The following is a 15,044-nucleotide window of genomic DNA, read 5'->3' as shown; positions in this document are numbered from 1 at the left end:
CTGACCTCCATTTCCACCACAGAAGTTTATTATTATTATTACTATTATTACATTTTTTAGATTAATAATGTTTTGCAGAAGTGCTTATTAAAATTCTTTTAAAAAAAATTTCTTTATTTCCTAAGTAACCAATGAAGTCTGAACACTGCATTTTCAGGACAGCACTATAAAGCTATTCAATTCAGATTTACTGTCACCAGAAAGGACTGGGACACAGCCATATATCCATATAAATGCTAAAAAATGGACTGTTCTGCCTGAAAGTTGGGAATGTGTACTTATTTTTCCCCCAGTATAGCAATCATTCCATAACACTCAGTTACCATGCAACACCACCTCTTATGGCAGCTTTTTCAATTAACCACCAAGACTTTAAAGGCTTTTTGAGACAGATGAAATGCACTCACAGTTTTAAACTGACCCCCCAAATTATGCTGAAATTGTTTGAATAATTGCTTTAAACATTCATGGGACAAAGCCATTCCTGTTCACAACAGAGAATTGCTTTAGGGCTTGTCTGGAATAAAGAAGTCCCTGCACTGCTAATACAAAGCATACAGATACTCTACAAGTTGGGGTTAGTCCCTTCATTTTGACTGATGATCAGAAGACACTTTAATGGCCATAATGCATTTTATAAGCAGCTATGGAATTTTAAGTTGGTTAAATTCCAGTTATATTAATCTGCAGAAGCTGCTGACATGACTCGTACAGACGCAAAGTTTCACTTGCCCTGCCCATTCATCTAACCTGATCTCATTTCTCATATTCCCCACTCTTCTCTCTCCAGTCTTGAGTAAGACAAGGAAGAAAATTCCATTAGAGCTAATATACAGTTATCTACTAATTCATAAGAGCATTTTCTTCTTATTTCTGGAAAAATCAAAGGTCTGGGAAGAAAGCTGTAAAAACTTATGTCCTGTGTTCCCATCAGCTTCTCCATTATCCATTAGTTGGACACATTTAAATGAATCTGGGAAGCAGTCCAACAGAGTTTTCTTGTAGAGAAGGTTGGGCAGTATTTTCACCGCCTGCTTTAATCCTAAGCATTATTGCACCTAGCTCTTAGGTTACTATATTCTCCAAGCCAGGATCTGGAAATATTAGTTAAAAAGCTTCTATTAGGAAGTGACAGGTAGCTCTTGAATCCTCAGAAACCTGCACATCATTGTCTATGGGAACAACCCCGGGAATATCCTCCACAGCTCTCTAATAGCATTCTCCTTAAATTTTTAAGTGACAGAAAGGTCACTTAAACGGCCAATATGCCATATCTGAATATGTTCATTACTGAATATGACATTACCGTAAGTAATACAGCCAAGACTGCAGGGACTCAGCTCTTCTATTAGAGCTCCAGCCCCTCAGAATCTGAGCTGCTCCTGAAAAATACATTTAGTGTGATCATTATACTATTATATACATGTATTGGTACAAGACTTCTCTTTTGGAAATGCAGCTCCTTTCCCCAGGAAGCTGCCTTGGACTATTATTATGAACAGTTCCACCTTTCAGCCAAAATTCCTCAATTCTAAACCTTCCAATACCCCCAAACTGCAAAGCTTTTCTCATTTTTGCAGGTGTTTTGTTAGTATGTGGCTTGGAATTCAGTTGCTTTCACACAGACCAATGGTCCCATGTTCTCTACAGTTTTGTGGCTAAATCCTTCTGAGGAGCTTCCCAAATTAGATGTTCCCATTTTACTTTTCAGGAACAAAAGCATCATAGCTTTCCAGAATTATTTTCCTTGTCAGCTTTTCCAGTGTACATGACCTAACCCATAAGCCACTGGTTGAAAACACTCAAAACCTGACAGAAATGGATAATTATTTCAAGCCCTCATATATGTCTATCAGATACTCAAGTGTTCTTTCAACAGCTTCACAAATTTATCCAGAAATTTAGAAAGTCATTTTAGTTCTCAAATTATCAGAGATACTTAAGTTTAAAATTCAAAAGCTTTTACAGTTGCTAAGGTTTCTTCATCCTGATAGTAATTACAGATTGGTTTGGGTTGGAAAGGACCTTAAGATCATCCAGTTCCAACTCCCTGCCATGGGCAGGGACACCTCACACTAAACCACGTCACCCAAGGCTCTGTCCAACCTGGCCTAGAAAAGCAACATTATTTTAACCTTCCTTCTGGAAGACTGACTGAAATCAAGAAGCTGATTACTTGTGTCAGCCCTCAGCAACATCCCTCGGAAACTCTTAAGTCCTCAGCTATGAAAGGAGAGAAAAAACCCCAAACACAACAAAACTCACACCAAAAATAACCTCAAAGTCAATATTCTGCAGGCAGATTTTCCTTAAGGTCATGTTGTTACTTTTCTTTGTTGTAAGAATAGAATTCATTACATAAGCTATCAGTTAAGCCCCTTCCTGCAAAACCTGGAAATCAGTGATGCTAGTAACATGGCATCAAGACCTAGTGAAATCTACCGAAAGTCCTAAAAAAAGAAGAGACATCAGTGTGACATTCTTCTGCAAGAGAGAGATTTTATGGTTACATCTATTTTTAGGCTTCACTTCCGACACCCTTCAGTCTCTAAAGGACCTGCTGCTCAAAAGCTCCTCTAATAAATCATGTGTATTCATGACTCTCATAGAAGCGTCAAAACATCCTTATCTAATATGTTTGCTTGAGTTAATGCAGAGGCTTGACCGTTACTTCCCAGTGTTTAAGGCCAGGCTGGATGGGGCTTGGAGCAACCTGCTCTAGTGGAAGGTGTCCCTGCCTGTGGCAGGGGGTTGGAGCTGGATGAGCTTTAAGTATTTTCCAGCTCAAATCAGTCTGGGATTCTATGGTTCTTTGAAACTTCCTAAAAGAACTGAGGGGAGCCAACATTTGTTAATAAGCACCTAAAAAAGGTTAGGAACTAATAAGGACTTGCTTCAGCATCCTTCCCGAATGTAGGTAGATGTTCTGCTAGAAGCACTGCTGGTTCTCCATAGGAATGTGTTAGTGGCAACATCCTGCAGTCTTCATGGCTGCTTGTAAAGCTGTAACCATCCAGTGCAAAGGGTCTCCTTGTGCCCCAACCTCCCATTTTTCTTGGGCAGCAGAGGACTGCATTGGCAAAAGACATCACTGAGATTCTACCTGGTAACATACCCCTGCACACTCCTGAAGTCCTTTCCTGTCTAAGATTCTGTAAGCATTTAGTGTAAGAAAGAAAGCAGGCATTTTTCAGAAAGACTATTGAGACCTGAAACCAAGAGAAAGGGGTAGAATAAAAAACACATGGCTAGCACTGGCAAAGAAAACTTCTTCCCTACTTGTCATCTGTTTTAAGCTGATCTCCAGCTGTCCCATTATCTTGAGTCAGAAATGAACAGTATATTGTTAGGTTTTCCTGCATGCAGTAGGAAAGAAGGTAGTAGACAAGACTTAGAGCACTGGCCAAAACAACTTATGCTGAGCATGTACTGAGACACTGAAGAAAAGAGAATTACCATTTGGAGAGTAACCAGGAAGAAGTTTTTTATGCTGAGGATGGTAAAACACTGGCACAGGTTGCCCAGAGAGGTGGTGGATGCTCCATCCCTTGAAAATTCAAGGTCAGGTTTGCTGGGGCTCTGAGCAACCTGATGCAGTTTGGTTCTAAGTCGCTCCTCATTGCAGCAGGGTTGGACTAGCAGACTTTCAAGGTCCATCTCAACCCAAACCATTTTGTCATGGTACTCGATGACTGAATTCAAGAAATAACTGGAATAACAGTGCTCTCTGGTTTAAATAGCAAATCAACCCCAAAACGCTTCAATTTCCTCAAACATTTTCTCTAGCAAAAGTACCAACAGACTTTTTTTTTAATGCACATGGCAGTTAGGTGTAGTCTTAACTACTCAGCACAAATTAGAAACTCAATAAACAATTTGAAAGTACTTGGATAGCTTGGAATCAAATAAATCACACGGAAAAAAAGCAGTCCAAAACCTGAAGATGAGTTTCAAAGGAGTAACACCAATTCCTGTAACATTGCCAATTAGATTTCTTCTAAACGTAACTTCCCTTAGTCTTAAATTACTTAAATACACTGGTATTTACCATTAAACACCCAATGGCTTCATCCCATTAAATGCATATTACTTCACCCTTATTAAAAATGTCTACAAATCCATAAACCTACCCAAGTTACTATTTTATGACCTGGTAGTACATCAACATGTTCAGGTCTTCTGGATTTCTCCCTCTCTGGTCACAATGTACAATTGTGCTTACAGAAATATCCCTATTTAACACGATCCGAACCCCGTTCACTGAAGTTACTTCCACCCACTATGCACAAGAGCATTATTTTCCGGTGAACAGTCATCTTGTCCTCCTGGAGTAAAACAAGGCAGTGCTCTTTATCCAGCACCAGTTCAGGATTTTACTGCACTTGTTCTCCCAAATACAATATCCAGCAATGACTGCAAAAGACATTCTGAAGTTTTTAAGTTCAGAATTTCCCTTATAAAAGGCCATTGAGAACCTATTTCATGTGATGAACACAATTTTGATAACATCATGAGTCATCAGTCTACCCAACAGTACCCTTCAGTCACCACAGGGAATTATCTCATACCAATTCATAATCTCTCTTTATTTTGCACTGTCAAAACATCATTTGTTTTAACACAGCAAAGCTACCTCTTGCTGCGATTTAGTCAAGGTCATTTATATTTTATCACTAGTTATGGGCTCAGTGAGTGCAAACACCACCAGGGACAGCAAAGAGAGAATGAATGGCTCACAGTTATGTTTCTTCTTAAAGGCAGTGTCTGTTCAAAGTTACAAGATTGCTGTTAATTCCCCCCCCTTATCCAGAAGGACTTATCCTGCTACTTCTCACTGCAGTGCACAACCGTACTGCCAATGTGACAGAGAAATGGTGACTGAGCTGCATGCATTCAGTCATTCTACAAGAGATAGCACCCACCTTATTCATCATGTTTGATCTTTACTATTTAAAAAATATCCATGTGCACTTCACCTAAAATAAGATAAAACTCATGTGTGAATGCCCATGATTCAGTGTACTGGGCTTCAAGTGCATCAAAAGAGCAAGCAGGACTGAAGCACTACAGAGAATGGCTCAAAATTGAGCATAATGTACTTACTGGTTCACCCTGCCGCTTACAAATATCCACTAAAGAAAGGTAAAGCCACCAAAACCCATGTGGGTTGTCACTAGGGCTAAAGACTTTGGACAGTTGATAAAGCCAACCAAAAACCTGTTTGTAGCACAACAGTGCCCCAAACAGCCTAACCACAACCAGAAACAGCCTAACCACAACCAGAAACAACCCAAATAAACAGTAAAAGCAGCCCCTGCGCAAGATGCAATTAAGTGCAGTTGAGTGCAGAAGATATAAGTTCTCAGATATTAGTTATACATATGTTTTTCTGTATCTATAATAACTTTTAAAGTATTTTTTCTCCTCTGGATGCATGCCAGATAATACTGGTTCTGCCAGGGAAAAGGCATCAGCAATACAGCAGTTGTGTAAGTACCTACTCAGCCACCGAATCTGCCTAATCTTCCTTATATAGCTTCAATTTAAAAAGTGAAAGATTTCATTTGTTTCTTACTACTGTCTACCATTTCCTGGTTTTCACTCCATCGTCTCAAACCAACCCAGAAGCTACCTTCATCATCACAACGATCACAAAATCACAGATTAGTTTGGGTTGGAAGGGACCTTAAAGCTCATCCAGTTCCAACCCTCTGCCACGGGCAGGGACACCTTCCACTAGAGCAGGGAGCTCCAAGCCCCATTCAATCTTGCAGTGATTTTGCAACACAGACTTATCTCAAGTTCAAGATCGATACATCTTGATGGGGCAAAAGTAGCAGATACCAGGATTTAAGCACAACCACTGATATTTAAAATATTATTGAACCTTATGCTACTGTAAAGATTAAAGAATATTGAGTCATAGATACAAGTGATTCTGTGATTCTATGATTGCAGGCTGGATCCAGGACAGCTCTGAAGGAAAACCATATGGATACAGACACTGAAAATGGATTCACGGGTACGGATTCATGTTGCAGCTGAGCTGAAGTACTGGCACCCTTCTTCATCCTTCTCCCCTCAACCCAACCCAGCTCTTAGCCCATCTGGCTGAGCCAATCCAGCCCACTGAATTGCTTAAGAAAAAAACCCGAATTTCTCTCCTATAACTTGCTGCCACTGTTACCTTGATCATAACAGTTTGGGGACAGGAATTCTCTTTTTGGGCAATGGCTGCTTCTTTAGTTCAGATGCCTGGTCAAACAGTCCCCTGCTCAGAGCCCGGGGGCAGATGGAGACCCCTTCCAGCTCTATCATGTCAGGAACAGAAAATAAGAGAAGACAGGCAAGCACAAGATCCCCACTTCAAAAACTGAGAGGCCCCTGTGTGCAACACTGGAGATGGAAAAAATGAACTCCTGCAGCAGCAGAGGGTGTCCCAAACTTCATTAGAAAACCACTACACAAAGGACAACAGGGCACAAAGTAGAAAGATCACAGTGTTATATTCTTTTCCAGCTTGAAGGCTGGAAAAGCTTTTCCAGGCTGCAGGAGACTGAATGGAGAAGCCCTGAGAAGGAGTTGGGAGTGTTGGGTGATGGGAAGCTCCCCATGACCAATCTTCGGTGTGTGCTTGAGCCCAGAACCCCCCCCATGTGCTGGGCTGCACACCCAGAGCGTGAGCAGCAGCTCAGGGAGGGGATTCTGCCCCTCTGCTGGGCTCTGGGGAGACTCCCCCTGCAGTCCTGATCCAGCCCTGGGGCAACAGCACAAGAGGGACATGGAGCTGTTGGAGCGAGTGCAGAGGAGGCCACGGAGATGCTGTGAGGGCTGGAGCAGCTCTGCTCTGGAGCCAGGCTGAGAGAGCTGGGCTGCTTCAGCCTGGACAAGAGAAGGCTCCTCAAGGGGAGACCTCAGAGCAGCTCCAGTGCCTCAAGGGGCTACAGGAAAGCTGTATTTCCTTTAATTTTCTTCCAGTACAGGTTGCCATCGTACTCCTGTCCCGCAGTAGGATTTAACCTTCCTTGCCAAAGCAACATAAAAAAGAATAACAAGGTTTAAAGGCCAAGGCTCTGCCACAGAACAGCTGAAGCTGGAAAGAATGCCTCAGGTTGGACCTACTTGAAGCCCCTGCTCCTGCAGGGTCAGCTACAGCAGGCTGCCCAGGATGACAGCTGAAGAATCACAGAATCCCAAGTCAGAAGATACCTCAAGGATCATCTGGTCCAACCTCTGCAGGCACAGCATGACCTAGACTAGATGTCCCAGCACCCTGTGCAGCCTAACCCTAACAGTGTCCAGTGCTGGGGAATCCACCACTGCACTGGGGAGATTATTCCTTGTGCTCCTTGGGAAAAATTTTCCACTTGTGTTCAACTAGAATTCCCCCAGGAGTAAACTGTGCCCATCACCCTCTTCTTTTCCATGTGCCTCCTTGTCAAAAGGAAGGCTCCCTCTTCTTTGTAGCCACTCTTTGAATTGAAATCATGAAGGAATTTCTGACAGACTTTGCCCATGGCTTGGCTAGACATTTTATCACTTCTGTTGCCATTCAGACCAGCAAGGACTTAAGGTATCTCCCAGGAGCTTATCAAGCTGTCACTTGAGTCTTCAACCACAATCTTAGTCTACAAATACAGTCAATCACTCAATGCAGAATTAGTTCTGAAAGAGACAGAGATTGTTTCACATTGTTCTAACACAAACACAGGGAAGAGAATAATCTAAACACTGATTAACTACAGCAGAAACCTGAAAGCCAGAAAAAGAAATCCCAACCACCTAACTGGTTGAGTCTGAAACTGTGCTACCATTGAAAAGAAAGCTGATGACCCAGTTCTCCTGGTTGGGCATTTTCTGTTTCCTCAAAGCAATAAAATTAACACCACAGTAGATTTAGTCCTTTTTCTGCAAGGCCTTGAGTGCATCACTCCAAAGTTGGAAGCCACAGACATCAAAATAAGACTGGATGTCCTTACGTATTCTGCAGATCCTCACTGCTCACAAAACTGTTCTTATGGGAAAGAGCTAAAGACAGAAACTGTAAGAATGCTGTCAGCTAAGCAAGACACCTTCCTCACCCCACCATGTTCCAGAAGGCAGGGGAAAAAAGGGAGAGCAGGGGGAAGAAAAACACTGATGAAAAATTAGTATGATGGGAGAGAGGGAATCAGAGCTAAAGGGAACGTGCATTTCAGATGAAAACCATGGTCAATCCCATTACTCCACCACTATGACAGAACTTTCCAGTACGGTTGCTAAACTTGAAGGTCAACCCAACAAGAGCCCATAAACCAGCTTCTCATTCAGTCAATTCCAAAATAGAGGGAAGGAAAGAAAAAAAGCATCTGCTCTGATCATCCAGTACATGGTATGTGTGAAGAAAATGGGTCAGTTTGCTCTTCTCTCACAACACAGAAGTGCATACAGGACTTTGAACTCCTCACACTATCTATGTTAACTGCCCTCTCTCTTAAATCCCTAGTTTATGAGGTAATTCCACTGAGGAGACAGCAAGGTTTGGGTAATAAACTCAACTCTAAAGCATTCCTACAGGTCAATGAGAAGTGACAGTCTGCCCCCATTTTGAGGAATGACTTTTCATTTGAAGCAAAAAAATGAAGGGAGGATGTGTGTAAAAAACTATGACAGCAGTAAAAATGTGTACAATTGTTTTTCACTGTAGTAATGCAACAAACACAGCTGCAACAGTCTCAGTTGTCACTGTTAAAACTATACTAATGTGACGGGATGACTTTCAGCCTTCCAGTGCCTAAAGGGAATACAAGAAACCCGGAGAGGGGCTTTGGACAAGGGCCTTTAGGGACAGAACAAGGGGAATGGCTTTAACCTGCCAGAACAGGGGAGACTGAGATGAGCTCTTAGGCAGAAGCTCTTCCCTGTGAGGGTGCTGAGGCGCTGGCACAGGGTGCCCAGAGAAGCTGTGACTGCCCCATCCCTGGCAGTATTCAAGGCCAGGTTGGACACAGGGGCTTGGAGCACCCTGCTCTAGTGGAAGGTGTCCCTGCCTGTGGCAGGGTTTGGAACTGGGTGAGCTTTAATGTCCCTTCCAACACAAACCACTCTGGGATTCTATGCCTGCACCCATGTAAAGCAAAACTGAGTTGGCTACTTCTTGTTGGCTCATATTCAATACAGCATTAAAGCAGCAAGTATTTTTTAAGACTACAATAGGACGTGACTTCCAGACAGGGTTGGCAAGAAAGAGCTAGCCTTGTTCCATCAACTGACAGTCACCAACAACGAGCCCTCAAACCCCTCTTCAGGTACATAACCAGAATTAAAGGATCCCTATGTATGGGAACCATGAAGCTTGCAATGACAACCACTCCTTGCCACAAGACAAGAAGTAATAAATTTAAAAAAAAGAAAGAAAACAGGTAAAAGATCAGAAACCTGCTTCCGTTTGAACACTGTGTGACTATTTCAGTCCCAAATGCGAGTGAGCGTGAAGGACAGCAACCAGTTGCCAATACCTGCACCAGGAGTAACACGTGAGAACGAGCTTTGTAGACATCCTCGGTCCCCATGGGCATTTGGCAAGCCCCAGGTCCAACCACAATATTAACATTTTCTGTTGGAAGGACCCAGAAATGAAGCAACAAAAATGCTGCAGGCCAAGTTTCACAGACCATTACCCTCTTACCAAGCACCTGTCTCCCCAGCTCCAACAGTTCTTCCCACTGACAGCCTCAGATTATATGTATTAAACTGGGAGCAGAAGTGGTAAACAACTGAAATTTGCAGACATACTTTTTGAAGACTTCCCTCACACAAAAATACTACTTTAAGAGCAGAAAAAACCCTGAACACCCAAGTTCCATGCTTTCTCATAGCAAAGTGTGCGTGCATATGCGTCTTCCTCACCTGATATCACATACAGTACTCTAATAGCACATCAATACTCCTAGTGGAACAAAACCAATTAAGTTAAAACTCTTCAGCTCTGACCACTACCTTTACTTTTATATAAGGTGTTCTGCCCCCAAAAAAGCATCCTGTTATCAATTTAATGTTTAAAACCTCCAACCAGAATGTTAGTATGAGCTAATAGTAGCTAGTAGTTACGACAAAGTATTCAGTGGGATATTTGCTGTAGCCAAAAAATGTCAGACACTAAATACCTTGACCTTTTTTCACTGAACACTTCTTAGCTGACACTTTCTTCCAGTCACATAGAAACCCCCAAACCAACACCAAAACAAAACCACATGCACCAGACAAAGCTCCCTTGTCACACAAGCACTAATTCTTTCTTTCTGAAATGGGAAATAAATAATTTGGAACAAAATGCCATGAGAGTGAGCTTTCTGTCAAGGCAGATGTGAACATCTCATTGGGAACCAGAGCAACCCACACCCTGAATGCTCCATTTAAACCACCATGCTTCCCACTAAAACTTAACTAGGCTCAGAAGAAACTTTGGAGCGATGTGTTAAGAGAAGGAAAACTCAACACCCCAAACTAACAGCGAAATCAAGTTCTAGTTAAGATGAGAAACTACGTGATGATACATTTCTATCTCAGGACTCATTCTGAAGCCATCAAGAGCAGCATTTACCATCTGGGGTTGGTGACAGAATAGATGTGAACTACAAAAAAGCATCTTCAGCCTCTTTACAGAAGGTAACGTCTGTTGAGAGTTTCAGCTCAGTTCCAAAATAAGCCTGACCTACAAGCTCCCAAGAAACAGAAGACGAAACAAATCCATATTCTGGATGTTTAAAGCTGATCACAAATTCAGGCCATAGGAAGAAGTGTTGTAACGTTCACACACTGGTCCACCAGCCACCTGGAAGCCTGTAAACCCATGTTCTTCCTTCCTCAGCTTTTAGGTAACATTTCCTAGATGTAAATCATGTTATGCATCCAAATGGCCCAGGCTCACCAGAACCACAGAGCAACAAGTCCAAGAAATCTCTGAGGAAAGAAACAAGTGTAGTTATATGTTATTTTAAGACCCTGAACAGAGCTGAGGAAACTACCACCATAAACAGCTCCAGAAGACAAAACCACACAAGCTAATACCAGTGGGATGCTCCTCATTGCTACACAGACACATAACGCAGTTTAATCTTTGACTCCTTCTACTCTTAAGTGTATTGTCCTTGGATTAGAAAGGAACAAGTGAGGTGTCTTCCTGCAGAGACGACCTGGAAGAAGTAAAAAATGACCCAATTCCACATCTCTGGGGCTTAGGAGAGTAAAAGTGAAGGTGCTCAAATGGGAACGCAGCAGAAGCACCATGCCTTGTGCTCTGCAGAAAGAGGTTTTTGAATGCCAAGATTTATTTCTGCTGGAGGAAGAGTTTCTCTTACCCAAAACATGCATCTGGTTGCATAAGCCAGCGAATTATAGCTGTGCACCGTGAGAAAAACACTGCAGCAGAAAAACTGGGAAAGCTCTGTAAAGGATAAAAATGACATGTCTTCTGCACAAGAGAACAGTCAGTTGTCTTGAGGCACAGCTTTCAAATCCAGTGCGGTTTCCATCAATGGATAAATTATACAAGTAGCATTTGTGTCTAAATGAGTCCTGTTCTTCACAATTATCATGCCTTAATGAAAAGCAGTGTACATTTAGATACCTAAAAATCCGGAAAATATATACAATGCACTATCATAAAAAAGGTACAGGCTTTAAAAAAAGCACATGGATGTTTTTTTCCTCCAAAATCTCCACTGCAGGTTGGATTATGATTTTTAAAGACGGGTTTATGACCTTCGATCTCCTTCAGAGCACAGAAGGAAAACCCATTTTAGAGTGACTAGAAGAATCACTATATTTTGCAGCAAGAAAGAAATGCCAGGGCTAAAGCAACAACCCAGCAAGCACTGTTTAGGGATTCTTCTTTTACCCTCAACTATTATTTTTCTAGTACATGTCTAATACGAACAATTGTCAATCAAGAGATTAAGATCTTGTACAAGCAGAAGGATACATAAGAGCACACGTGACCAGAACTATGGCAGGAGTTGAAGCTCCCTCCCCATGCAAAACTCTTTGAAGCTAAACGGTTTATTTGGGATTTGGAGTCTTTAGAAAGCAGCAGTGTACTCTGTGTTCATTGTTCTCTACATCTAAAAGCAAACACTCTCCCCAGCTTTCACTATGACAGCCTGGGACAAAACCAAAGAAAGTTTTTGATCATAATCTTGATTTATTTGTAGGTGAAAAGAATGCAATCAACAAGAACAGACATTACCCCTGCCCGAGCACAACTTACATGGCATTTCTATTAACAAAGTACACATGCAAAGTACAAAGGAACTTGCTCTCAAGTTGCTTCTTTTCCTCCCTTCACACTTCCTCTGGGATTATGGCAACATCCTCCCAAGTACAACTGTCTCTAACTCACAACATACTTAGCAAAATAAATCCCCTGTTATATCTCTGCAATCTAACTATTCTCACACACACACGACCCTCCTTTCAGACAGAGGTCAGGTACAATCTCCATGCACCAAGAACAGAAGAGAGCTGTACACCCCACAAAAAGGCTACTGGAAGCTTGAGGAAGCTACTGTCAGCAACAGCCTTCCACCAAGGGCTGGATTGTGCTCTAATAAATAGAGGGAAATAACTGTCAATCTCCACCAGTATCAGACCACTGTTCCTTCCTCTGCAAATTAAGGAAGTTTGGAATATTAATGACAGAGGGCTCCATTAAAGCAGCATATGCAGATGTCAAGCGATCACAGAACACTAGCACATAACATAGAATCATAGAATCAACTAGGCTGGAAAAGACCTTCAAGACCATAAAAATTCCAACTTTTACCCAAGGACTGCCAAGGCCATCACAAAACCATATTAACCAGATGCTGAAGAACTGCCTGCAAATGCTTTCAAGTCATTCAGGCAAAGCAGAAAAGGAATCGCAGCTGGTATCACAAACTAAAACTTCAGAGGAGCCAAGAAGTTTGAGCTAACATTATCACTTTATGCAATCACTTAATCCAGCAGCTATACATCAACACAAATTTCAGTGTGAAGGAAGACCTTAGAGCAGCTCCAGTGCTTAAAAGGGCTACAGGAAACCTGGAGAGGGGCTTTGGACAAGGGCCTGTAGGGACAGGACAAGGGGAATGGCTTTAACCTGCCAGAACAGGGGAGACTGAGATGAGCTCTTAGGCAGAAGCTCTTCCCTGTGAGGGTGCTGAGGCGCTGGCACAGGGTGCCCAGAGAAGCTGTGGCTGCCCCATCCCTGGCAGTGTTCAAGGCCAGGTTGGACAGAGGGGCTTGGAGCAACCTGCTCTAGTGGAAGGGGTCCCTGCCTGAGGCAGGGGTTGGGATTGGATGAGCATTAAGGTCCCTTCAACACAAACCAGGCTGGGGTTCTATGACCTATTATGCACTGCACTAAGGCAGTTCACAATCACTTTAGACATTTCAGAGGTTTAACATCCTGCAGACCCATAAAGATTCCAGTGGTTAAACAACCACATAGCCAGGACCTACTGAAAGAGAAGCCCATCACAGGACACCCCAGCTGACCCACAAACACCAGCGGGCACAACACAGAGCTGTGGCCACCACACAAGAGCAGACGGGTGCCAGCAGCTCACTAGCATGGCTCACACATCACAGGAACTCCTCTTTCACAAGCATCAGCACGTGTCAGGTACTGCTTCCTACCGCTCGGGCAGGCATGCAGCGACAGGTTAAACCTGGCCAACAAAGTTACTAACACTGCGCTTTTCCCCTGCCCCTGCACCAAAGGTTCCACACTGAAGGCAAGGACAACCAACCTGTGAATCATTCCCTAAACCACAGCAGAAGTCAGCCAGAGTATTAAGGTAAAACAACGACATTTTTGCCCACCTAAACATACTGAAAACTGCAACATCTGAGGAGCAGACTGAACACTCCCACTCCAGGACCACGGCACTTACAGGCTTTTAAATCTTCTGTTAAAGGCTCAGCTTGACAACATAGCAAGGGACAATGCAATTATGAACTGCATACAGAAAATGCTGCCTCGGTCTCTCTACCCCCTGCGTGCTTTCCTGCCTGCCTGCAGGATGGGCCACAGCACAGAACCAATATGCAAAAACCCTCACCCCAATCCTATCAAGGAAACAAGTATAATTGCCAGGGGTTACAGAAGGACCCGTTAGCACCAAACACAAGCACGGAGGTGGAATGGAAGGAACTGTACCTTTTGGTGGCAGCACCCAACAGATCACATCATCACAGAGTGGTTTGGGCTGGAAGGGACTGTAAAGCTCCTCCAGTTCCTACCCCCTGCCACGGGCAGGGACACCTTCCACTAGAGCAGCTTCCTCCAAGCCCCTCTGTCCAACCTGGCCTTGAACACTGCCAGGGATGGGGCAGCCACAGCTTCTCTGGGCACCCTGTGCCAGCGCCTCAGCACCCTCACAGGGAAGAACTTCTGCCTAAGAGCTCATCTCAGTCTCCCCTGTTCTGGCAGGTTAAAGCCATTCCCCTTGTCCTGTCCCTACAGGCCCTTGTCCAAAGCCCCTCTCCAGGTTTCCTGCAGCCCCTTGAGGCACTGGAGCTGCTCTGAGGTCTCCCCTTAAGGAGCCTTCTCTTCTCCAGGCTGAACCAGCCCAGCTCTCGCAGCCTGGCTCCATACAGATGCCTTCATTCTTCACACAGGCTTGAGTACATTGTCAAGCTGAACCCTCAGTCTGGCACTGCAACTTTGCCACCTCTGCTCAGGGGCTCATTAACTAGAGAAGTAGAGAGAATTTCACCACATTCCTGCCCGGAAACTTGATACAGGGAAGCTTAAAAACGTTTGGAATTATGAAGAGATGTGAAGCAAGGGTTTAAGACTGCAGCTGTAATTAAAGACACTTCAAAAGCGGTACTTTCAGACCGTCCAGCAGCACATTAACTGACCGTTCCGTCGCTAGCTCCGCCTTAACACAAAACCACCTCATGGGCATCCCCAAACGCCTCTGAAGGAGCCTCTTCCACCCGGGGCCGGCGGTGCAGCCGCCTCCCTCAGCGCGGCTGCTCCGCCACCGGGCGGCCCCGCTCCGTGCCTGCGACCG

General features: G+C 43.6%; 1 protein-coding gene across 5 annotated transcripts in view; it reads right to left on the bottom strand.

Moving 5' to 3' along the window:
• Positions 1 to 15,044, bottom strand: part of DIP2A (disco interacting protein 2 homolog A) — a 96,768-nt gene that overhangs the window by 81,306 nt on the left and 418 nt on the right. The window lies entirely within an intron of this gene.

Source organism: Neopsephotus bourkii, unplaced genomic scaffold, assembly GCF_033783945.1.
Source record: "Neopsephotus bourkii isolate Nb327-2 ecotype Australia unplaced genomic scaffold, CSIRO-AGI_Nbou_v1 NB_335, whole genome shotgun sequence".
Taxonomy (NCBI): domain Eukaryota; kingdom Metazoa; phylum Chordata; class Aves; order Psittaciformes; family Psittacidae; genus Neopsephotus; species Neopsephotus bourkii.
This window is presented reverse-complemented; position numbering and strand designations above follow the sequence as displayed.